The 24,473-nt window shown below is 43.2% G+C and overlaps 1 protein-coding gene across 4 annotated transcripts in view; it reads left to right on the top strand.

Moving 5' to 3' along the window:
- Positions 1-1,078: 1,078 nt before the first annotated feature.
- Positions 1,079-24,473, top strand: part of FHIP1A (FHF complex subunit HOOK interacting protein 1A) — a 235,322-nt gene continuing 211,927 nt past the window's right edge. For 3 of the 4 annotated variants that reach the window (XM_004758060.3, XM_013059168.2, XM_004758057.3), the window contains exon 1: positions 1,079-1,425. The gene's annotated coding sequence lies outside the window, so the exon portion shown is untranslated. Of the gene's footprint in view, positions 1,426-14,418; positions 14,544-24,473 lie in introns of all 4 variants that reach the window. The other variant, XM_013059167.2, reaches the window with a different exon arrangement.

The raw sequence follows: 24,473 nt of genomic DNA, 5'->3' as shown, positions 1-24,473 counted from the left end.
AGGTGTGGGAGATGGAGGAATGGGGAAGGCGGCCCTTCCCAGTTTGGCAGTGGGCACAGACCCAAGTGTCTAATGAAGGGCAGCTGGCAAAGGAGGGGCCCGGCTGTCCGGGGTGGAGGTCTGGGCTCTGGGAAGGCTGTTGCTACTCAGGCAATGCCAAAGACTAACCCTTCTAACCCAACCCAAGTGGTAGGGGTGGGGGTGCGGTAAAGGAGGGGGATGGGGAATGGGTTCTGAACCTTCTGTCCCATTTTCCGGGGAGTCCTCTGAGTTGGGGATGGTTCCTTTTTGCTGTAGAACTGTCCAAATTAAGAAGCCCTCATGGTGACGGGGGGTGGGGGTGTTTGACAGTGAACGTGTGTCACGCACACATACACTCACAACTGCAACAATATTGACTCATCTTAAAAAAAAAAAAGCAACACCCCCCTCACAACCCATCTCCCCACCTTGCCTCGCTCCCCCAAACCCTGATACATTAGGTCTGCCCAGGGCAAATCTCCCCCTGCCCACTTCAGTAGAATATGCCTGTAGAGTAACAGGGGAATGGTCCCATCATTTGATTCAGGTCTCTTGGGATAGTATTAGCATTTTATAAAATTCAAACCTCAGGGACAAAAAGAAAGGCTGGACTGGGGAGAAACTGGAGTGGGGAGAGGGTGGCGCCGGCCGCCGTGAGATCTCTGGGAAGAGAGACATCGAAAACGTCCGTGACGCCTGGAGTCGCGACTTCCTCCACTGCACAGGACCCGAGTTCTTAAGTGCCGATTTATGTTCTCGATTGGTTGGGGAGTGTGAGCGCGGCTGTGCGCGAAAGGGTGCAGTTGCGGCCAAAGACGAGCCCCCAAAGGCGGGGTGTCCTTCACGCCGCCGGGTTAAGTTTCGGTGGAAAGTTTCCCTCCGAAGCTCCTCCCCCTTCACCCTGGAAACCGGTGCCAGGCGGCCGCGCGGCGGAGCCAGAGCCCCCGCGCACCTGGCGGCCGCGCGTCCCCGGGGCAGGGGCGGGGGGGGGGCGGGGCTGGCGGCGGCCGGGCCAGGGCCGGGCCGCGCGCTCCCCTGGGCCCTCGCGCAGGTTGGGCCCCGCCCCTCCTCGGCTCGCCCCGCCCGCGCTCCCAAGGGCAGAGTCGGGAGCGGGGAGTGGTGCCGAGTCCCGGAGCCGCGCGGCTTTGCCACCCGCTGACGCACGGTCGAAAAGTTGCGCTCCAACCTTCTCCCTCCTCCTACTTTCTTCCGGGGGCCTGGCTGTTTGTGGAGTTGGAGCCGGGCGGGGAGGAGCCGGCTCCCCACACCACCCGGTGCCCGGCGCGGGTGGCGGCTCGGGGGCGCGCGTCCCCAGGACGGCGGCACAAACTTTCCCGGCTGTTTGGGGATACTTGTCCGGAGAGTCCCGCACTTGGAGGGAGGAGGAGCCGGGTCCGCGGACAGGTACGTGGCATCCTGCTTTGCGCTTGAGGGATTCTTTTAATTTAGGGGCTTAAGGGAGGGGGAGAGCAGACGGGTCCTTTCCTTGCATTCCTCCCGACTAGGCTGGAGGGGCAGGTATTGGGATGGGGGTTGCGCTGGGAAAATCACCAACAAGATCGCTGCGTGGGGTCGCAGCACGGCGGCTGCCAGAGCTGCGGGACCGGGCGTTACTCGGTGACTGACCCCGGGGGAGAGAGAGCCGGCTTGTTTTGACGGAGAAAGATGTCAGCGGGACTCTCCACCTCGTTCCTGGGGCCCTGAGGCCAGAGAGCGGGGGTCCTACGGGAGGGACGCCAGAAGCGGAGAGATCTAGGGCTCAGTTTTCCTCTCCAAGCCACCTCGCCCTTACGCAGGAGACGGAGGTGAGGCCACTCTGAGGTTTGCAGTTCTCTCCTGGTGTAAGGGCGGACTCGTTGGGTGGCTGTTGCTCAATTTCATAAGGTCTGTAATGAAACCGCGTTCAAGTCCTGGTGGTTGTTATTGACGGTGTGCCTGCGTGTCTGTCCGTCTTTCCCCCGCCCTGACTCCAACAAAGCTTCCTTGTTAACCCTGTTTCTGCTGGGGAATGGAACTAGCAGCGGTCCTAGTTCAAGCCCGGCCTTGGAGAGGTGTTGGTAGCAGGTGTAGTTTTGTTTGCTTGGAACTTTGGGAATCACGTGAGCTTTGTTTTATCCACCTGGATCCCATCGAGTCTTAACTGATCCATCTTCCACCATTCAGCGAGGACTGCAGCCTCCGCCGTCCAGTGACGGGAAATATCCCGGTTGGAGGAAGGAACCCCAAACAGGAGAGAACCCCGAGGAGTAGTAGTAAGCCTACGGATTGGGTCCACTCGCAGGCTTCTCTGGAAGGGCTCTGCTATCAAATTCATCTTATTAGGAAGTCATCTGCTCTCTGTTAATAGCCACAGCAGCCCTGATGAAATTATGTAGGTCACTGAAAAATAATTCCTGCTTAATCACCTTTATCCTGTTGGTTAATGGCAGAAAAGATTTCCTCTCCTTAATGTACCATGCCTGCTTGGTGGGGTTACCTGCCTGACCTCCAGTTCACTTGTACACTTGGCACTAGACAGGCTGTTGTCCCAGCCCAAACCTATCATACCCCATCTGAAGTCTACATTTGTAGAACATTAGTGTTTCACCTCCGGACAGACATTATACAGGAGATCCAGTCCATAAATTTTAATGCTGCATACTTGTTGGCTTTAGATAACTTTTCAGATAATTAAAAGCTGGTTTCTTTTAGCTGCAGCTAATCCCTTTGTACGGAGCTCATAAGAATTGTGCCTGTGCTTATCTTGAAATGCATTAAGTTTGGGGTCCCATTTTTCGCTTGTCCTATCGCTTTCGGAACAGGATTAAATTGTGTGGGTTGGGTGAAAAGGGCAAAAGAAACCCAGCTTCAGTGAACTAGATTCAGAGACAGGTTTAGAGTGGTCTCATAGTTTAGGCCCAGTTGCCCAGCTGGCTTCCTTCTTGCCTCTACACAGAGACACTATAGGTCATATTGCTTGTAAAAGACTAGAAATCAAAGGACTGTTGGGAATAATGCATCACTGGGCAGTTTTGCATGACAACATCCCAAGTTTGGCTCTGCACACTTTCTCTACACAGTTCGTAGGAAGCCAATAGGTAATGCCTGCAAATCAAAAAGCAGATGTGCAAACAAATTATGTAGAAATAGAGAGGCACAAGTGAGAAGAAACAAGGATTGCCTGAGGAGTGACTTTTGAGATTTTGTTCTCGTATTACCTAAAATAAAATTTTGATAAGGAAGCTTCCTCTTCCTGCCAATATAAAACAAAATTGCTTTCTCAGATCCACGTTTAGGTGCTTGATCTTTATTCTGTGTACACATGTTTCATAGGGCAATCTATGGGCCCTTTGAAGAACTGGGCACTCAGATTCTGGCCTTGGAACCCAATTTCTATCTATTTCACTCTCTCTCAGCAACTTCCTAGTCAGCCTCGGTAGAGGAATGGTGCTCAAGAGTGGCCAATAACATCAGGGATTTCATTTATAGGGATCTGATCTCTTAGTAAAGACAAATACCGAAAGTAACCTTTCTGTAGAGCTTCATGATCAGCAAAGTGCTTATATAGGTACTGCATTTGTGCTTTGTGATTTAACTGTTTTGTAGTGAGTGCTGTTATATTTAGACTGCATAGGAAAACGGATGAGATTCAGAGAAATTAAGGAACTTTTAGGTACGTATGTCTGTCAACCTTTTAAAAGGAAAAGGCTTAAAAAAAGGAGATGATAAGTAATTCAGCCAGCAAAATTGACTTTATGCGGAGGAACTGAAGTTCAGGACAGGCAAATGATAGCGAACCAAAGGCAATTTGGGAGAACAAAGGAAGGTGTCCTTTTATAGAAGGATGAGGAAGTTGGGAGGGATTTGTTTTGAACAAAAGTTCTTTGGAGGAAAAATGAGAGTTCTAAGTGGTGGTGACTTCTCACTGGCTGCTGGTGAGGGCAGCTTGCTGTTGCTGGACCGAGAGGAAATCTTCCTTCTGGATTGTGCAGACTGTGACCACGAGTGGTATGGGTGTTAGAGCCCTCCTTTCATGGCTTCCCAACTCCAATTTTGTGTTAGGTTTTTTTTAACGCATTTTCACATTTCCCCCTTTTGGTCAAGATCTTTCTTTAAGAGCATCACTGATCAAGAGCTGGGTCATCTGTTCCTTATTAGAAACATTTCTGTACCTTGAAACATTTCTATACCTTTCCTGGGTGTCATGTCCCATGCCAAACGAAGTGGATTCCAGATTGGGAACTGTTGAGGCCACACTTGAGTAACAAGGGAAAGCTGTCAGGCATTTCCCATCTAAAGCCTATATCTTACCAAGGTTGTAAGCATTGAAGATGATCTTGATGCATTGAGTCAGTCAGCATTGCTTTACTGGGTACCTTGTTTCTACAAAGGCTTATAGGCACCAAATACAAAGCTTAAAGATTATTATATAAAATGAGAGGAGCAGAGTAATGACCCCAATTATATAATAGTCCTAAACCAAGACCCTAAAGCCGAAGGTAATTAGCCAAAGAGATCAAAGGACCATGGATCATGATGTGGAATTTGTTGTAGCCAATATGCTTGTTCTTTAATTGTATGTATTTGGGTTTCTGTTTCTCCAGAGGAATTTATTCATGTGTGTCAGATGCTTGCTTTCATATTTTTTCACTGGTTTGAGTGCCTGCAGCCTAGATAATGCCCTTCCAACAGAGGCAAATCCAAAGTCCTATGTACTTCCTGGGAGTAAGGCAGTGGTGAAGACTTAATGGGGAAGACCAATGAGAGGCTCAGATTAATTGTGGTTGTGCACAGAGACAGTTAGAAATTCTAGCAAGCATTGGCCTCCAGTCTGCCAGCTGCTTAAACATTCATAGGCCCATCGAGAGGCCTGTTTTCCGCAAAGGTAAAATCAGATGGTGCCTATAGGATTTGTGCTAGGGTTTGGTTACTAGTAGTGCTGTTAATTGGGGTTTAATCAGGACTATATGTGCAGATCCAACAGAATCCGAACAATCAGAAATGACTGTTGGCTTGAAAGTGTCAGTGGTGTTTGAGGAATAGTTAGGGAGAAATCCTCTTGTTCTGTGGACTTTGTTCTCAAAGGCCATATAGAGAGGGTTTGTTCTGCTAAGGCAAGCAGACCTAAGGTAGGAGTGAGAACGGGCAACCGTATGGGTACCATTAGTTGTATTGAGAGTTACTTCAAGGGAGAGACAGGGACAGGAAAACCTGAATCAAACCACAGAAACTGGAGAGGTGCTGCGAGAGTTAGTGGTTGCAGTGGAGATGAAGGAGAAGATTGTGAGGAAGACTCGAGGGTCAGGACTGTATGCGCAGATCCAACAGAATCTGAACAATTAGAAGCGTTTCCCCCTTTTGGGAGGAACTGGGGAATGTGAAGGAGGGCATTGTCTCTCCAGGAGAGAGAAGGAGGAAACAGGGGCAGAAAAAGCAGAAAGAATATTTTCCTGATCCCATCATCTCGGGGAAGGCTGTCTGCTTCAGCTCTTGTCTGCTTCAGTTCCTGGAAATCTTCAATTTGAGGTCACCCAGTTGGTGTACAGGTCCATCCAGGTTTGGGGGCTTTCTTTATATGAGACACACAGATCCAAGAGTCCACTCTTTGGATTTTGGCTGCACAAGGATTGGTCAGTAACACTTGATCAGGGCCTCTCCAGCATGTTTGAAAAGAATCTTTTTGGAGAGGTCTTTTCCAGTAAACAAAATTCCCAGTTTGCAGGGTGTGGTGTTTGAGGTCTTCATCTCCTGGGAGTGCACTGTGAAAAGATTGCTCTACCAGAGCGTGATTATTTTCAAGGCATATAATTAGACATTTGTAATACTGAAGTGTATCTCCATTTATTAAGTGCAGGTAAAAAGAGGTGGAAGCTAGATTTACAGGGCCTCTGGAAAGTTCTCAAAGGGTGAGAGTTTATGAGTTCCGAAGGGGTTGAATCTGAGATTTTAGAAGAATCAACCAGCAAGAAGATATTTGGAGAGTTGCCACAAATTTTGCCAGTTGAGGGTGTTTTTTTTGTTTTTGTTTTTGTTTTTTAAGGATTTTATTTCTTTATTAGAAAAGAAAAAAGTGAGAGAAGATCACAAGCAAGCAAGGGGGTGGGGTAGAGGGAAAAGAAAACTCCCTGGTGAGCAGAGAGCCTGACATGGAGCTTGATCCCAGGATCCTGGATCATGATCTGAGCCGAAGACAAACGCATAACCGACTGAGCCACCCAGGCAGGTGCCTGCCAGTTGAGTTTTGATGTCTGTTGTTGGTTCATTTGACTTATCCTGAAGACCGAGGATGATAAGCACAGTGAAAATGCTATAAAACTGGCTAAACAGCACAGACTTGCCATAATATTTGGCCAGTAGAATGAGCTCCCTTTTTGCTGCGGAGATCAAGAGGGGTTTGCTATATGTGGATGATCTTTTCCAGTAGGATTTTAGCTTCTGAAGAGGCAGTAGCTTGTCTTCCTGGAAAGGCTTGGACCCAGTGGAAAAGGATACAGATGATTACCAAAACTTATGTATATTCATGAGATAGGAGAAGCTGAATAGAGTCCATTTTCCAAACTTGAATGATTCTTCAGGCAATTTAAAGTGCCCAGGAGCTGTGCGGACAGGTTTCCCAGGATTTTCTTTTGGGCGGGTGGGACAAGTTAAGTTAAATACTTTCTGAAGCCTTGTTAATATTTCCCTACCAGTAATGATTCATAAACATTATCGTTTTATTTATAGGCCAGTGGTTTAATGCATGTACAGTGGTGAAAAGTGGGAGTTTTAGAATTTCTGGTAGGACCGGCTTCTTTTGTGGTCCAAACAAGAGGTTTCTCTTGGTATGCTTCGGACAACCATCTGATTGCCAGTATTATCTTTCCTTTCTGGTACTGATTGTTGCCCGTCTCTAGTCAATATCTCCACATTATATTCTGGAGGTAAGTTCCTTTGGACCACAACAGAGGTGTGCCTTTTGGACCCTTGGAGGTCACCATACTTTGCAGAAATGATAGCAAGGTGCTATCCTTTAGCTTTCTGAGAGTCAAGCTTAGAATGCCCTGGGCTCGTAGTCATAACCAAAGCAGCAGGTAAGTGCATGGTATCCAATAATTTCTTGGGGAAAAACAGTCTGTTTTTAATTTTGTCTCTGCCGGAATCAAGGAGGCCACGTTGTTGCCATGACATTTCAAAGTGGTGGGCCACTCCAAAGGTCTGTCTATGGTTGTATAAAGGCTAAGGTTACTCTGGTGAATTATTAATTACTGTGCTCTAAGGGGTGCTTGAGAGGGGCATTTCATAGGAAATGAGACAGTTTACCAAAAGAGGTTATGATGAGAGCTAAGAGTTCAACTGCATGTGGCACAAAGATGGTCAGAGGGGATCCCAGGACCATTTCCTTGGTGGCCTTTATAAGAAGGGTAGTAGCAGGCATAGCTCTGAGGCATGGGGTTTACCACAGGCTACAGGGTCTAGTTGTTGGCTCTAATATCCTATGGGCCGGTGGTCATCCCCACGTTTCAGGTGAGTGCTCCAAGGGTTTTCCCTTCTTTTTCATATACAGAAAGGAAGAAGGGGAGTTGATAATTGGGGTGTCCAAGGGCTGGGTTTTAAAAATTATTATTATTATTTTGACTTTAAGTTTTAAAAAGTCATGTTATCTGGATCTTTCAGATGATAGGGCCAGATTTAGTAGTTTTTTTTTTTTTATTTTTAAAGATTTTATTTATTTGACAGAGAAAGAGAAATCACAAGTAGGCAGAGAGGCAGGCAGAGAGAGGGGAGAAAGCAGGCTCCCTGCAGAGCAGAGAGCCCGACGCGGGGCTCGATCCCACGACCCTGGGATCATGACCTGAGCCGAAGGCAGAGGCTTTAACCCACTGAGCCACCCAGGTGCCCTGGTTTAGTAGTTTTTAACAAGGTGTGTAAGGGTTGGGCCATGGGGTCAAGTTTGGGATCCAGTTGCTGCAGTAGCTGTCTGGCTGCTGATGTTTGATTTGGGGCTTTGGGAAGTTCAGGGTGCCAAAAAGCCATTGGCTCTAGATGCAGTCTTTGTTCTCAGGTTAGATCTTCCAAATATCATACTTGCATTTCTACAAATTGTAATTTTTTTCTTAGAGAATTGGTGTCTCTTCCTGGCAAGGGGTTTTAGCAATAGATGCCATCTTCTTGCGAGGATGCTTGGGAAGGGTTGCAGAGAAGTAAGTCATTCACATACTGTATTAAAGTGGAGACTCTAGGGAACTTGATATCATCTAGGTCAGGCCTTAAAGCTTGTAAGAAATAAGGGCTTTCAGTGAAACCCTGGGGCATTGCTATCCAGGTGTTTTGCTCTCCTTCCCAAGTAAGGTGGGGGGAAGGGGTTGACCTGTTTTATCTATTGGGGTGTTAGAAAAAGCACTCCATATATTAGTCAGAAAAAAAAAATTTGCCCTCAGTAGGGGTGGGGGCTAATAAAGCATGGGGAGGGGGGGCAACAGGTGACAGCATGGCTCGAAGGTCATGGACAAGCTTTCATTGTGGCCATTTACTTCCTTCCCATGTAAAATAGGAGTGTTGTAGGGACGGTATAAGGGATAATGAGACCCTGGGCCTTATATATAGTCTTCTATTACTGAGTTAATGCCTTGAAGGTTCTCTTTATTTATGTGGTTTTGATTAATTCAGAGGAGGGGTTTTGGGGGATCTGGTTGGATCTTAATAGGAGATACATTGTGGATTCTGTCATTAGTAGTAGAGGATTTTGCCTATAAGGGGGATGGTAGCTGATCTAATAGGGACAGATAGTGTCATGGTATTAGCCCCAATGCTGCCAGGGATGGAGCAAATAAAAGATGTTAAAGGGTCATTTGAGTCACTTAGTTGGCTATTTTGGTCGCTGTTTCCAAATTCTAGAAATGTTTCCCCTTTTCAGGAGAAAGAAATTCCAGCACATTTTTCTAAGAAACCTTGGCTCAAAAAATGAGTCGTGGTGGGGGAACTAAGGAGAAAAGGGTGGCTCTTAAAGAGAAAAGGGTCCCTTAAAGGGTCTAAGCAAAGGGTTAGGGGTAGAGATAGGAACCTGTTGAGGCTTACTAGAGAGCCCCACTGTTTGAACTCCTTTAGTACTTAGAGGCAGGGGCTGTTTAATGGGATGAGCACTGAGAGTATAGCTCTGGTGTTGGGAAGGACAGAGAAAGATTGGTTCTGAATCTGGAGAGTGGTTTCTCCAAGTTGATGAAGGATTGGTAAAAGCCCTTAGAGTTCCTAGAGTCCTGTCATTCGGGATTAGGAGGACACTGGAAAGTGTGGTTAGAGGGCTGAAGGCACCTGGAACATTTAAGTTTCTAGCAGTCTTTTCTGTAGTGTCCCGGCTTTTTGCAATAATGGTAGAGATCAGGAAGCTTTTGGTTTTGTTTAGAGGCCTCCATTTGTTGGGGTTGAAAAATAAGAGTTTCAGTGGTTTTTCTTTTTAGTTGAATCATCTTGGGCATGGGAGCTAGATCACTAAATTTCCTAAATCTGGAGTTGATACAGATTTCCATTTCATCCTTGTCCTTTTAGTAGAAGAGAAACATCCCAGTTCAGCCTATTAATGAACAGACTTAAAGCCTACCTGAGTGGATTTAACATCCAAAGAAAGATCAGAATTTTCTTTAAAAACAATTTGGAGTTGGCTGTAATCATGTGTGGGCTCATTGGACTTCTGGATATAAGCCTGGATCTTATTCCAATTGACTTAGGAAAGTCCTAGTAACTGCCAAATGAAGTAGTTTGGTTATTCCCTGACAATTAGGCACCAGGTTATAATTCTAAAGACTTTTAGGGATCATTCCACTTGGCAGATTCATCCAGTTTTGGGTTTGGCCTTCACTGACAAGCATATCGCTTAGCTAATGAAGTCAGAGGAGCCAGGTTGTTAAGTCTGACCATATGAAATTCCTCAACAAATCCGTGGGGATCCTTGGTTACTTTGGGAAAATCTTTGACCATGGCTCATAGTTCAGCTTTAGTCCAGGGAACATTAGAAATTAAGGGCTTCACATTTGGAGCCCCAGAGGGTCTGATTTTAAATCAGGCATTAATAGGTTTGTGGGAGGAGGGAGTAGGGAGAGGATTGGAGAAATAGGGAAGTGATGAAGGGATTGGAATTAGGAAAGTGGAGGGTATAGAGGAGATAAAGACAGTACCGAAGGGAAAGGGGAAGCCAGCACTGGAGACGAAGAGGACAGGGGAGGGGAAAAAGGCCTCAGAAGCATTCTTGTCTTCTTTCCATTGTTTGTGTTCACCTCTGTTAATTTAGAAATGGTATTTGTAAACAGGCGATTTTAGAATCTTGGATATGTTTGGAAGCCTCCAGTTACTAACGAAAATAGGAATTCCATTCAGTGTATTTAATTTTAGAGCTGCAGTCTTCTAATTTGGTTGTGAAAAAAGCAGGTAAGGGGAGGTTGAAAGTTCCTCATAATGGCTCTTGGAGATCTAAATTATCTTTGGATAAGTTGGTCCATTTAGTTAAGAATGCTCATGAGGAAGGACTGTAGTTTTTGAACATAAAACCAATCAGGGTCACAGAAGGAGGAGTTCTTAAGAGAATTTAGAGGATTCAGATTCCATACTTCAAAACCCAAGGTTCAGGGACCCCCCCCCCCCGCCCCCAGTGGTTCAGTTGGTTAAGTGGCCCACTCTTGGTTTTGGCTCAGGTCATGATCTCATGGGTAATGGGATGGAGACCTGTGTCAGGCTCTGCCCTCAGTGAGGAATCTGAAAGATTCTCTCCCTCTGCTCCTCCCCCTACTCTCTCTTTCTCTTTCCCCCTCTTTCTCAAATAAATCAATCTTAAAAACAAAATAAAGCCAGAGGTTCAGAAAACAAATGAGTACTCACCAAAAAGTTGCCTTTAAGAAAACAGATCCTGGTGGTACCTGGATGGGTCAGTAGGTTAAGTGTCTGCCTTCAGCTCAGGTTGTGATCTCGGGGTTCTGGGATCGAGTCCTGCATTGGGTTCCCTGCTTTGCAGGGTTTCTGCTTCTCCCTCTGCCTCCTACTCCCCCTGCTTGTGTGCTTGCTCGCTCTTTCTCTCTGTCAAATAAATAAAATCTTAAGGAAAAAAAAAGAAAACAGATCCTGAATAAAATCAGGTCAACCCAATGAAGGGAGATTGAATCCAGGAGGAGACTTACTGAATTGAAAGGAAGAAGACAACTCTTGGAAGTGGAGAGTACCAGGGGCTCACGTGTGTTCCACACATAGTTCTGGGGGGTCTCCTTCAGTTCCCACTTCTGACACCATGAGATGTCAACCTTTTAACCAACTGAGCCACCCAGGCGTCCCGAGATGTCAACCTTTTAAAAGAAAAATTGTAAACTATTCAGCCAGCAAAATTGAGCTTATATGCGAATAGCAGAAAAATTGCAATTTGGGACAAGCAAACTATGGTGAACCATAGGCAGGTCCAGAGAACAAAGGAGGAGAATGTCCTTTTTTTTTTTTTCTTTTTTAGGCTGTGGTGGGGTAGAGAGAGAGAGGGTGGGAGAATCATAGCGCAGAGCCCAACTCGGGGCTTGATCTCAGAACCCTGGGATCATGACTTGAACCAAAATCAAGAGGTGGGCACTTAACCAACTGAGCCTCTTTTCCTACAGAGGAAAGGAGGAAGTTGGGAGGGGTTTTGTTTTGAACAAAAGTTCACTAGAGGAAAATGAGAGTTTAAAGTGGTGGTGGCTTCTCATTGGCTGTATTGCTGGGCTGAGAGCAAACCTTCCTCCTTCTGGACTACCCAAGCTGTGACCACAAGTGTGGTCACACGTGGTACATGTATCAGAGCCCTCCTCTCATGGCTTCCCAAATCCAATTTTGAGTTAGGCTTTCTTAACACATTTTCATATTTTCCTGCTCTTTGTCCTGTATATGGTGGACTCAGACCCAAATCCAGGATTTCTAATCCAGAGGCCAAGCTTTTATTTTTTTGCCTACTACATTTTGTGAATTGTTTGGATGTGAAATGACATTTTATTTATTAACCAAAACATGACCTCCCTGGGGACAGGACAGTATGTAAATATATACATACATATATGTACATGTAATTTTTTTTAAAAAAGATTTTATTTATTTATTTGACAGACAGAGATCACAAGTAGACAGAGACGCAGGCAGAGAGAGAGGAGGAAGCAGGCTCCCAGGACCCTGGGATCATGACCTGAGCCAAAGGCAGAGGCTTTAACCCACTGAGCCACCCAGGCGCCCCTGTATATGTAATTTTTAAATTGTTTGCATCTCAACAGTGTGGCTTTACCTGGGGACATGGGATGGGTGAATAAATGCTGCAATAATTGAGAAAAGAACTTTTGGTGTTGTCTAAAATTAAAAAAAAAATTAGGAAACACTAACGTAAGTGTGTGATTTACCAATGTGGAAGTAATTACCAGAAGAAACCTCTTCAAAAGTTGAAGGAGCTGCTTTTGGGGAATGGAATTCAGGGATGGAAAGGAGCCATGCAGAAGTCTGCTGTTTTTGGCCATGTACCTTACAACTCTAACCCTTGTATTCTATGATGTCTGCAGGTATATAATTAAAAGAAATCCTTTGGCCAGGATAGGGTAAGGGTGTGTTTTCAGAATTTTAGAGCTGAAAGGACTATAGAGATGGTTTCTGCCCTGTTTTTTCATTTTGCGGGTGAGGAAATTGAGGTATGGGAGTTCACATGTTTGTCAAGGTTCCATGACTGTGGAGACAAATTTCTAGTGTGAGTTCATACCCTGCTCCAGGCAGGTGGAAAATTTCCCCATACTTGTTATTTCTGAGCTACCTTTCTAGACAATTCTCTTTTCTGTTTTTATCTAGTTTTTATAGAGTTTGAATGGGTTATGGAGCTGCTGATTCAAGAGTAGTTATCTCTAACTCCTCGTATTTCCATGAAGAAAAACCTTCAAATATCTTTAGAGTCTGAAGACTCTGAACCTTTTTTGTTAATTCTGTAATAACTTTTAATTAGAATTAAAGACACAATGCAGTTTGTCTGCAACTGTTTAGGAATCCAGTTGAATCTGATAAATACTGAAATTTGGGCTAAACTTTTATCCTGAGAAGCTGTGACTAACAGGAGATGCTCAGAGGGCTTTTCCAGTATCTATGTGTATTGCTTAATATTGAAGTTCTAAGAATAAGAGTATAACTTTTCTAAAAGAGAGGGAGAGATGGATATTATTTTAGAGCAATTCTAGGAAAGTTTTGGGGCTTTTGGGTGTCGCAGTTGGTTGAACGTCCAACTCTTGGTTTCAGCTCAGGGCGTGATCTTGGGCTCATGAGACAGAGCCCCATGTGGGGCTCAGCTCACTGTGCTCTGAGTGGTTTCAGATTCTTTCTCCCTCTGCCCCTCCTGCTCATGTTCTCTCTCTCTAAAGTAAATAAACAAATCTTAAAAAAAAAAAAAAGTTTTTAACACCCTACCTTTTCTCTTTATCCTAAGTTTTTCTCCTACTCCCCTTGAAGTAGATCAATAACCTAAAGTGAAAATTTTTCTGATTATACACATAATACATATTATTCAGCATTCAAATATTATAGAAATATGTTATGTTGAAATTTAAAGTGTACTGTAATCTTGTATTCTGGAGAAACTGCTGTATGGTTTTTCCTCAAAATTTATCTCCATATTACAATATTACTGTAAACAGCTTTCAACTTGGTTTTTCTTTTTAGCTTAATAGATTTTTTTTTTTTTTTTTTTTTATAGATTTTATTTATTTATTTGACAGAGAGAGAGATCACAAATAGGCAGAGAGACAGACAGAGAGAGAGATGAGGAGAAGCAGGCTCCCTGCTGAGCAGAGAGCCCGATGCGGGACTCGATCCCAGGCCCCTGGGATCATGACCTGAGCTGAAGGCAGAGGCTTAACCCACTGAGCCACCCAGGCGCCCTTAGCTTAATAGATTTTAAGAGTGTTTCCATGACCATACATACAGAGCATTCTGACTTTATAATATTACATCACAGGTTATTTATTTATTTATTTATTTGTTTATTTAAAGCTCAGGATGAAAGCCTCCTTTTTTTTTTTTTTAAGATGTTATTTATTCATTTGACAGAGAGAGACACAGTGAGAGAGGGAACATAAGCAGGGGCAGTGGGAGAGGGAGAAGAAGCAGGCTGCCAGCCAAGCGGGGAGCCCAATGCAGGGCTCCATCCCAGGACCTAGGATCCCAGGATCATGACCTAAGCCAAAGGCAGATGCTTAATGACTGAGCCACTGTGGAGTACCTGCCCCACATCACAGGTTATTTAAACAGTTTCTTATTGTTGGAAATTTGGGTTGTTTCCCATTTTTCTATATTAAGTACAGTGTTTTAGAGAACATTCTTAAAGTAGGCCTGTGTGAGTGTTTTCTGTAGGAAAGTTTTGTGAAAGTCAAAGACAAGAAGATATTAAATTTCTCTAATTTATACTTCCTGTAACAGGTTCCACCATTGAAAATTATATTAGTACCTTTTTTCTTAATGTGTAAGACCGAAGATAGAAACGATTAATACGTGATCATACAGTGTACCACGAGGTCATAGTAGCAGAGGCTCTGAGCTTTTAGGTGAGTATATCCTCATTTCCGGTTCTTTTTGGTTTTAATATTTTCCCCAAGAGAAGGTAGTAATTGATAACAGCTATAAAAATACTCTCCAGTTGGTGGACGAGCTGCTAATTAGTTTTTATGGAGCATTTTTTTTTCCCCAAACATTTTCTTAAGAACATTATTCTAGGACATGCCTTTAAGGAGTTCAGAGAATCCACTAGGTTTCGCAGAGTAACAGAGTGAGTGTATTTTAGCTCTTCTTGTATCGTTAATTTACCTTTGTTGAAATACTGGTAATGGATCAATTTTAAGATCTTCAGGTTTATAGAAAGTACCAGGAGTGGATTTTACTTTTGTTAAATGTGTGCAAAAATATGAAATAAGATGCTTTGGCTAAGTTTCATGATTCAGGGTCATTGAAGCACGAACATTTCAGGAATTCATGTGGCAAAGTTTTTATTGACTATCTTAGAGAATAGATTAATATTTTTGTTGAGTCCAAGCTTTGTTCATAACCATTAAATGAGAGGATTATATGTCATTCCCCAAAATGAGTGTTTTCTGTTTGGTTTGTGTTCATGAAATTTGTATCTGGAGTTCATCCATTTTAGGATTTCTTTGTAATGTATCAAAATGAGTATAGAAAAAAACAAGTCTGTATGTACACACATATGTTTACATATATATACACATACATGTATTCATGTGTAAGTATATGGTGATATAAGTTGTATTTTATAAATGCCTTTAGGGGGCGCCTGGGTGGCTCAGTGGGTTAAACCTTTTGCCTTCAGCTCAGGTCATGATCCCAGGGTCCTGGGATGGAGCCCCACATCCAGCTCTTGGCTCAGCAAGGAGCCTGCTCCCCCCACCCCCCGCCCCCTCGCCCCCCTCCCCCGCCAGCCTCTCTGCCTACTTGTGAGCTCTCTCTCTGTGTCAAATAAATAAATAAATAAAATCTGGAAAAACAAAACAACAAAAAACCCCCACCAAAAACGACTTCTTAGGACATGGAGTACTTTATAGTTTGTGTATGCTCTTATTTTGATCTTCTTGTGGGGAGATACAGCTTGTCTAATGTATTCTTGCTTACCGTCTATTCTGTAACATGAAGTCAGTTTTTTAAGTTGAGTGTTTAAAATCTCTCCTATTTGTGTGTATTACAAAATGTTGACATTTCGCTTATTTTAAGCAAGACATAGACATTTAAACGCATGTGAAAAAATCTGGCAATGGGACTTGTTGGCCCTGATTTGCCTCAGAGAACACTATTTAATGCAAATTTCTTATCAGCTTGATTAAGTTTGACCTTTTCTGAGTTTTCTCCTAGTACTTCTCCACTGTGTGACCATTCAGGACCTTGCATGTCCTTTTTGAGAGGCAGATCCTGGAGCTCTGGATGAATCTGCTTGTAACTTGTGTTTAGGTCTGGGGCCTGGTTGTGTTGCTGCCTCTCTTTTCTTCCCTTAAAGTAATCCTACCTCTTGATCATGTTCTAGGATTAGTCTGTCACTGAGGAGTGGTCATTCCTTCATAGTGAATCACAAAATGAGTAGGTTTGGTGAGGCTTCCTGACTCAAGCCCAACTGTCTTCAGAGCTTGTCCATATAGGCTTGCCTGGGGCAAACTCTCAACTGGGCTGTCTTCCTTATGTGGATAATTTATAAATCTGCATCTTCCTTGCTGAACTTTGGGACCTTAGGCTTGCTTCTCCATTTCCTGTTGGAGAGGTCTATATTTGGATCCAGAACTCAAATTGAACTGTTGGGTGGCACTTAAGAGTAACTCTGCGTTTTAATCATGTAGCAGAATACCTTATATCAAATCGAATTCTGCATGTGTGTGTTTGTTGATGATCTACCTCTTACTATCACACGATCAATTATTATATATATATATATATTTTTTTTTAAAGATTTTATTTATTTGTTTGACAGAGATTACAAGTAGGCAGAGCAACAGGCAGAAAGAGAGAGGGAGAAGCAGACTCCCTGCTGAGCAGAGAGCCTGATGTGGGGCTGGATCCCAGGACCCTGGGATCATGACCTGAGCAGAAGGCAGAGGCTTTAACCCACTGAGCCACCCAGGCGCCCCAATTATTATATTTTTTATCTTGTTTGTGTTTCCAGTTTTTCTTTCTCTACTCCATTTCCATACCATTTTCAGTTTGATTTTATAAAATACAGCTTTGCCCATGTCACTGATCATGGTCCTTTGTAATCTACTGGTAATGATTCAACTCAAAGTGGGATGATTAATTTTATGTGCCAACTTGATCGGCCCAGGTATTTGGTTAAACAGTATTCTGGGCATGTCTGTGAGGGTGTTTCTAGATGAGATTAACATTTGAAGTGGTATACTGAGTAAAATAGATTGCCTTTGTCATTGTGGGTGGATCTCATTCAACTGTTGAAGACCTGAATTGAACAAAAAGACCGAGTAAGGAAGAATTCACACTGTTCGTCTGCCTGTCTTTGAGCTAGGCTGTCAATCTTCTCTGCCTTTAGACTCAAACTTGGACTTGAACTTGAGCTATATTATTGGCACTCCTGCTTGCTGACAGTGCTGACTTGCTGACTGATTGTGAAGCTTCTCAGCCCTCATAATTGCATGAACCAATGCCTTATGATAAATATCTCTGTCTGGTGTGTGTGTGTGTAAAATCTCCTACTGGTTCTGTTTCTCCAGAGAATACCGAGTGATACATGAGGCATCCATCTATGATCTGGTGCAGGTGCTGTGCTCTGGTCACTACACTGGCCTGTTCTCATTCCTGAACACATCCTACTACTTCTTTTTGGTCCAGCTCTCCTGGGAGTAGCCCTACCTCTTTCTAGTTATTTCAGCGATGTGCATTCTTCAAGCCCAGTTCAGAGTCTTTGTCCTCCATTAGGCCTTTCTTGGCTATCTCTTGCTATAGCAATTTCTTGGCATGCGAATCTCTGGCCTGAAATCTTACAAACTTAGGCATTTGATGCCTTCTAATGTTATCTTTTAGATGTTTGACCTTCTTCTAGATTATAAACTCCTTTAGGATCTGAACCAAGCTCTATGCTTCCAAATTCTCCACTGTTCTTGATGTTACCTTTCACTTAGTAGGGGGCTGGTGAATGTTTATTGATTTTTTTTTTTTTTTTTTTTTTTAAGCACCAAGATCTACTTAGGGAAGGAAAGGCCAGTGCGGGGCTTGCATGCCCACACTCTGTCTTGAGCCTGTGCAAGAAACGTGGAATTCATTTTCAGCAGGACCCAGAAGTCTTCATCAATGTAGTGGTGCAGGGACACTCTGCCAGTTGTTTGGGGTTGGTACCAGAAATGAAACCTATATATAATCCTTGACCTAGAGCCAGCTTTTCCTAAGAACAAAACTGAGTACCAAAGTCCTGATGAATTAGCCCATTCCCGAGATGCTGATTTGCAGCTACTCTTGTGGTCTTTTGCTTTGCTCTTGTCTCTTAGAATTCCCTTTGCTCTGCTTCTGGTTAAGTCTTTTATATCTTCCTCTGTAAATATCCTAGGTAGTACATTTTTGTCAATAATTTTGAACAAGGGGGAAGGAGAAGAAATTTGAAAATGAGCTATATGTTCCTCAGCAATTTGTATTTATCAAATTTTACGCAAATTTAATTCATACAGAGTATCATTTTCCTCATTTTTCCTGTAATTGGATGTCGTTCTTGAGCAACACCATTCGAAATCAGACCTCTTCCTGTTTTTTGGCTCATCTTTTAAGCTTAAAATATTGGAAACCCTCTATACTGTCCATCCTCCTTAGCCTGCTTCCCTGCATGTGTCTTCTAACATACTAGAATTTGCTAAATGTGTATTGTTCATTGACTTTCTCCCTGAGTAAGAATGTAGACCTCCGCGAAGTACAGGGATCTTTGGCTGTATTAGTATTGGCTTTCTTTGGCCATATATCCCAAGACATAGACCCATGCCTGACGTTGAAGACATGTCTTTTGAAATGAGTGGGAGTTTGCTAATTTGGAGCTCTTTACCCCCCCCCTCACCATTTATTGCTTTGTTGCTTAGCCTTTCTCTTATATCCTCTGAAAGTTCTCCCCTCTTTCCTTCCTGTTACTGAAGTTCACTTCTGTCCAGACCAGGTCTTTTCAAACCATACAACTACCTATTCCTCAGATTTGTGCTTTTGTAATAGTCACGTCATAATAGGAGGGATTTATTGGCCCTTGGCTGTTCGTAGCTTACAAAGCACTTTTACATATATTATTTCATTTCCATATTTGATTGCATATATGAGGTATTCTTGAGTCTGATACAGCTTTGTGTTCCTGAGGGCCTTTCACCAAAGTATGCAACTTAGCAAAATCTTGTCTCACCAGGAGATGTGTTCTTCACTGTGTGCTGGGCATTCCTCCCCTTGGCTGTACTGTTGTAAAATTTTATGTGAGGAGTGTGTCTCCTTGACATCATCTGGTCTTTTGGTTAGGGACAATCATCTGTTCCCCCAGAAAGATGCCTGTGTGGCATAAGGTCCTCAAGGAAAGTGATAAAAATGAGAAAGTGTAAAAAACAAACAATCACATACATTTACAGGAATCTTTTTGATGCAAGACTCTTGGCTAGATGCTGAAAAAGTGTTGCCTCAAAGTTAATTTGCTTGCAAGAGCTACCTGTGACCTGTCCAGTAGGAATTAGGAGACACAAGCTGGAGTTGAGAAAGCTGGCCTGAAGATTGCAGATCATACAGAGGTGAGACCTGGTGACTTTTCAGATTTTCCACCAGTAAGTTGCCTCTACCATCTTGGCCTCTCTCCTTCCGAGTTGTGAAGATGAAAAAAACCATTTTCTTCCTAAAGGCCTTCTGTACTTGCCTCGAAGCCATGGGAGTGCTCAATAACTATTAGTGTCTAATGATGACACAGGAATATTCCTCTGAGCAATTGGAGAGCTGTAGGCGTGTCACACATTGACAGGTGCTCACAAATCTCTTTTTGCTATTTTGAAATATCACTGCCAGGGGACTTGTATACAACTTGTTCTGACAGAGCGGTCTTAAATATTCATTCCTTTTACCTATTACTTCAGAGAAATGCCAGCATTTAGTCTTCAGGCTGCCAGTAGCAATTTTGGCAGAATCGTATTATAACTTTTTCAAGATACTTATTTTGAGATAACTCATTTATTTACACATTAATAGGTTGAAGTTATGTTAAAGATGGAGGAAAATGCACTTTGAGGTCAGTGGAAACTCAGGGGTTAAATGGAAGTCTCTGATCATTTATACTCTGCTAAGTTTAGTAGCAAGGATTTATTATTGTGGGAGGTAGGATGGCAACTTAAATTCATATCTGGTTCCAAGCCCTGTTCTGCCCTTTAGTAAATGTGTGACTTTGGACAAGTTCTTTTCTTCTGATGAACCTTAGAGTCCTCATCATTAAGTGAAGATAAGAATGCCAACCCCAGGGAGTTTCTGTGAGGGTTACATAAAATAACAGCTGTGAAGTGCTTAGCTCTATTAGCACCATTCTAGGGAATTGGGGAGGTGTTGCGGTCAAGAGGAGTGTAAAATATATGTCTGCAAGGCCACAAAAGAGATGGCAACAGATATGTAATTGACATATAAAAAAATCAAAGCAGTAGGTAATACAGTGTCATTTGTACAGATAGTACAATAAGAAACAAGGCAGACGTCACTGTGGTCAGAGTCTTCAAGAATCATGGTGGGGATTGTATCAGGATTTCTTTGGTCATAAATTATAGAAGTTAAACTGTACAGAAGGGGAATTTATTGGCTGACATGGCCAAAGTATGGGACAAGTGAGGTGAATCTCAGGGAAGCCAAAACTGAAAACTCCTGTACCGCCAAGACTCTCTGTCTCTTATCTCTCCTTCTCTCTAGGTCAGTTCCGTCCACGGGGCAGTGCCCTGACTGGGGCCTGGCTGGGGCCTGGCTGCCAGCAAGCCAAAGATCACCCAGAAAGGGGGGTTGATCTTTTCCGTACGTCCAAACTCAGAATCCCAGGAATGGCTCTGGTTGACCTCTCTTGGGTCATCCTTGTCCTTACGGCCAGCGGCACAAATTATCTGTTAACTGGAAGTCCTATTTAGAAATCACATACTTGGGGTGGGGAAGAGGAACAGTTTCCTAAATAGAAGGATTGTGTTTTTCTCAGAAGAAAGGGGTGCTGGACAGCCAGAGCGGGAGGTGTTTTTACTCCTGGAGGAGGAAACTTCAGTGGGTCACACGGAGAGAGGCAGGTATGAAGAACACTGAACCAAAGGCACAGAGTATGAGAAGATGATTTGTATTAGTGTAATAGAATAAAGTAGACTCAGAGCGAGTGGTTTAGAGTTAGTTGAGGAATTTGGAATGATATGATAAGGCATATATCCCAAGAACTGACATCAGTTCGACATGTTATGTGGGGTCCTGGCTTTTATTTAAAAATAGGTTTTAGGGGCACCTGGGTGGCTCAGTGGGTTAAAGCCTCTGCCCTCGGCTTAAGTCATGATCCCGGGGTCCTGGGATCAAGCCCCGCATTGGGCTCTCTGCTCAGCGGGGATCCTGCTTCTTCAACTCTCTCTCTCTCTCTCTGCCTGCCTCTCTGCCTACTTGTGATCTCTTACTCTGTCAAATAAATAAATAAAATCTTAAAAAAAAAAAAAGGTTTTGGGTGCCTGGGTAGCTCAGTGGGTTAAGCCGCTGCCTTCGGCTCAGGTCATGATCCCAGGGTACTGGGATCGAGTCCCGCATCGGGCTCTCTGCTCAGCAGGGATCCTGCTTCCCTCTCTCTCTCTGCCTGCCTCTCTGCCTACTTGTGATCTCTCTCTGTCAAATAAATAAATAAAATCTTTAAAAAAAAAAAGGTTTTATATTTGTAGGCCAAATATTTGAATTGGTAACTTGAGAACTAAGTTGAATGCAGTTGGAAAGTTACACTCAATGAGTATAGACAAGGTGGTCTTTGTAGTCAGACTCTTTGCTGTATTTGTCCAGGCACTCCCTTGACAATTAGATGTTATCAAGCGTTCATAGTACCTTTCCTGCAAAAAAACCCCAAAAACCAAAAACCAAAAAACGGTATTTCAGAGTAACTAAGTAGTTTGAAAAATACTGTTTTTTAAAAATTTTTTAAAAAGGATTTTATTTATTTATTTGACAACAAGAGATCACAAGTAGTCAGAGAGGCAGGCAGAGAGAGGGGGGAAGCAGGCTTCCTGCTGAGCAGAGAGCCCGACACGCAGCTTGATCCCAGGACCCCAGGATCATGGCCTGAGCCGAAAGCAGAGGCTTTAACCCATTGAGCCACCTAGGCGCCCCCACAAAATGCTATGTTTTTAGAAGATTTCTAGCTAATAAATGCAGAAGGAATGATACAAATAAATAGAACCATCTTATTACTCCTAATGAAATAGTAGATCTAGGGAATGGTCTCCAGTGACTAGAGGTCAACAGCTGATGGCAGACTTTATAATTAGGCTAATAACCCCTGAACCCACTGATCAATCTTAATGTTACAAAAAGAGAAGGAAGTAGGTACTAGAGGCCTCCTAATTTGACTCTATAGGAAATATACAGAACCATCCATGAAGTTTCTTGTTTGTGTTTTTTTTTTTTAAACAAACAATGTAATTTTGGTCAAACCTTTATATCTGAACTACTAGTTTATAAGAAGCACAGGAAAAAGAGGACCATGCAAAACAATACCATGGAGAGATAATCATCTGAATCCAGAATGTAGAAATTTCTGTAGCACAGATTACTCTGTTTGATTCAATAAATGACAAGAAAAACCAAGAGGGAAGAGAAGCTATCACTAGGGGACTTGAAATATGTATTCATTATGTTTGGATCTTGATTTGGATAAATTAACTATGAAGTTAAAAATTATAAATAGAAAATTTGGTCAATTTAAACTCTGGATATTGGGTACATCAAAGGACTTTTTAAAAAGGAATAGTAGCAGCACCTGGGTAGCTCATTTGAGTGTCCAGCTCTTGGTTTCCACTTGCGTCATGATCTCACGGTCCCAAGATTGAGGCAAGCCCTGTGCTGGTTCTGGGCTCAGTGTAGAATCTGTTTGTCCCTCTCCCTCCCTGTCCCTCCCCCGTCCCTCCACTCACTTAGAGAGTGAGTGCACACTCTCTCTAAACTAAAAAAAGAGAAAGAGATATTAGTGATATTATTATTTTAAAAGGTCCTAATTTATTAAAGATGCATACTAAATTTTTTTTGGTTTATTTAACACCACAACTTAGTATTGGCTCACTTAGCAAATCACCACCTGCTGGGTGGATTAAGCAAGAGAAATTGATTCTCTCCTAGTTACGGGGGCCAGAATTCTAAACTGAGTGTTTGGCGGGCCTTCAGGGCTGAAGAGGTTGCAGGGGCCAGAACACGGCTGGCCATGTTCTCTGAAGTTCTGCGGGAGGCTTCCTGTGTCTTCTGGCTTCTGGTAGCTGTCCTTGGCTGGTTGATACTCTCCCATCCCCTTCTCTGTACACCTGTGTCTCATGTCCCTCTGCCTCTTACGAGAACACGTGATTGCATTTAGCGCCTCCTCGAGTAAATGAAGATAAATTCCTCCTTAAATCCTAGATTACGGTCACACCTTTTGCTATGTGAGGTAGTATTCACAGCTTCTGGGTCTTAGGAAGTGATCTATCTTTCGGGGCATTTATTATGCTTACCTTAGATTTGCTTTCACTTTGAAACAACCCGGGCAGAGGCAAAGAGTACAGGTGAGAGATTATGATCGGCTGAATTAGGATTGGCCATAAATTGTTAATTTTTAAGCTGAGTGATGGCAGTTCATTGTACAGTAAGGTCTGATGAATGCAAACCTCAATTTTTTTCTGTTAATGAAAATTAGGTATGAGGTTTCTAATATCCTAGGTCATCCTTCAGCTTTTCACTACCTTTTTAGATGCTTCTCAAGAAAAATGAAGGATGAATGAAAATCTGTTTGCTTGGAATCAGAAACTGTAAGATGACCTGGAGTTCAGCGAAGTTCTTTTCCTCTTCTGTACTACAGTCTTGGTGATTGTGTGAAGTGGCATGGTTGTCTGTGAAGACTCATTCGCAAAGTAATTTATTGTATTATGATGTCTTTCTCAAGTGGATGAAATTATAAAAGGGTTAGCACTTTTCTTACGGAACCTAACTTTTAAGTCTGTTTCCATGTGATCATCAAATGTCTCAGTGGCCTGTAGAGTACATTCCCTGGCATAGCTCCATAGTAATTAGTACTTTTCTATGAATTACTCTTTTAGGTAGTAATACATTGTTAGAAGGTGTGAGAAATCTAGTCTATCTAGTTTACCCCCCACCCCAGATACTGAGATTTTTCATGGTTGTTCCTCCTCACCCCTGTGCTGGAAAGATTTCAAATTAAACATTTAAAAATAACCACATGATGGGTGCCAGGGTGGCTCAGTCAGTTAAGTGTCTGCCTTTGGCTCCGGTCAGGATCCTAGGATTCTGGGATTGAGTCCTGCTTGGGACTCCCTGCTTCTCCCTCTCCCTCTGTTGCTCCCCTCTGCACGTGCTCTCTCTTGCCATCTCTTTCTCTCAAATAAATAAATAAAATCTTAAAACACACACACACACACACACACACACATATAATGAGCACAGCATTTCTCAAAGAGCTATTGTGGTGTATCAAAAAATACAATATGTCTCAAAACATTGCTGCGTGCCCAATTCAGCCTTAAGTGTATGTGCTATAGATGACGATGTTAGGATACTGTTGTAGACTGTTCAAGTTACTTTATTTTTTATTTTTTAAAAGATTTTATTTATTTATTTGACAGATAGAGATCACAAGTAGGCAGAGAGGCAGGCAGAGAGAGAGAGAGGAGGAAGCAGGGTCCCCGCCGAGCAGAGAGCCCGATGCGGAACTCGATCTCAGGACCCTGAGATCATGACCCGAGCCAAAGGCAGCGGCCTAACCCACTGAGCCACCCAGGCGCCCCCAA

This window comes from Mustela putorius, unplaced genomic scaffold (genome assembly GCF_011764305.1).
Source record: "Mustela putorius furo isolate JIRA1106 unplaced genomic scaffold, ASM1176430v1.1 tig00000242_pilon_pilon_pilon, whole genome shotgun sequence".
Taxonomy (NCBI): domain Eukaryota; kingdom Metazoa; phylum Chordata; class Mammalia; order Carnivora; family Mustelidae; genus Mustela; species Mustela putorius.
Note: the sequence above shows the minus strand (reverse complement) of the source record. Positions and strands in the feature narration are given on the sequence as shown.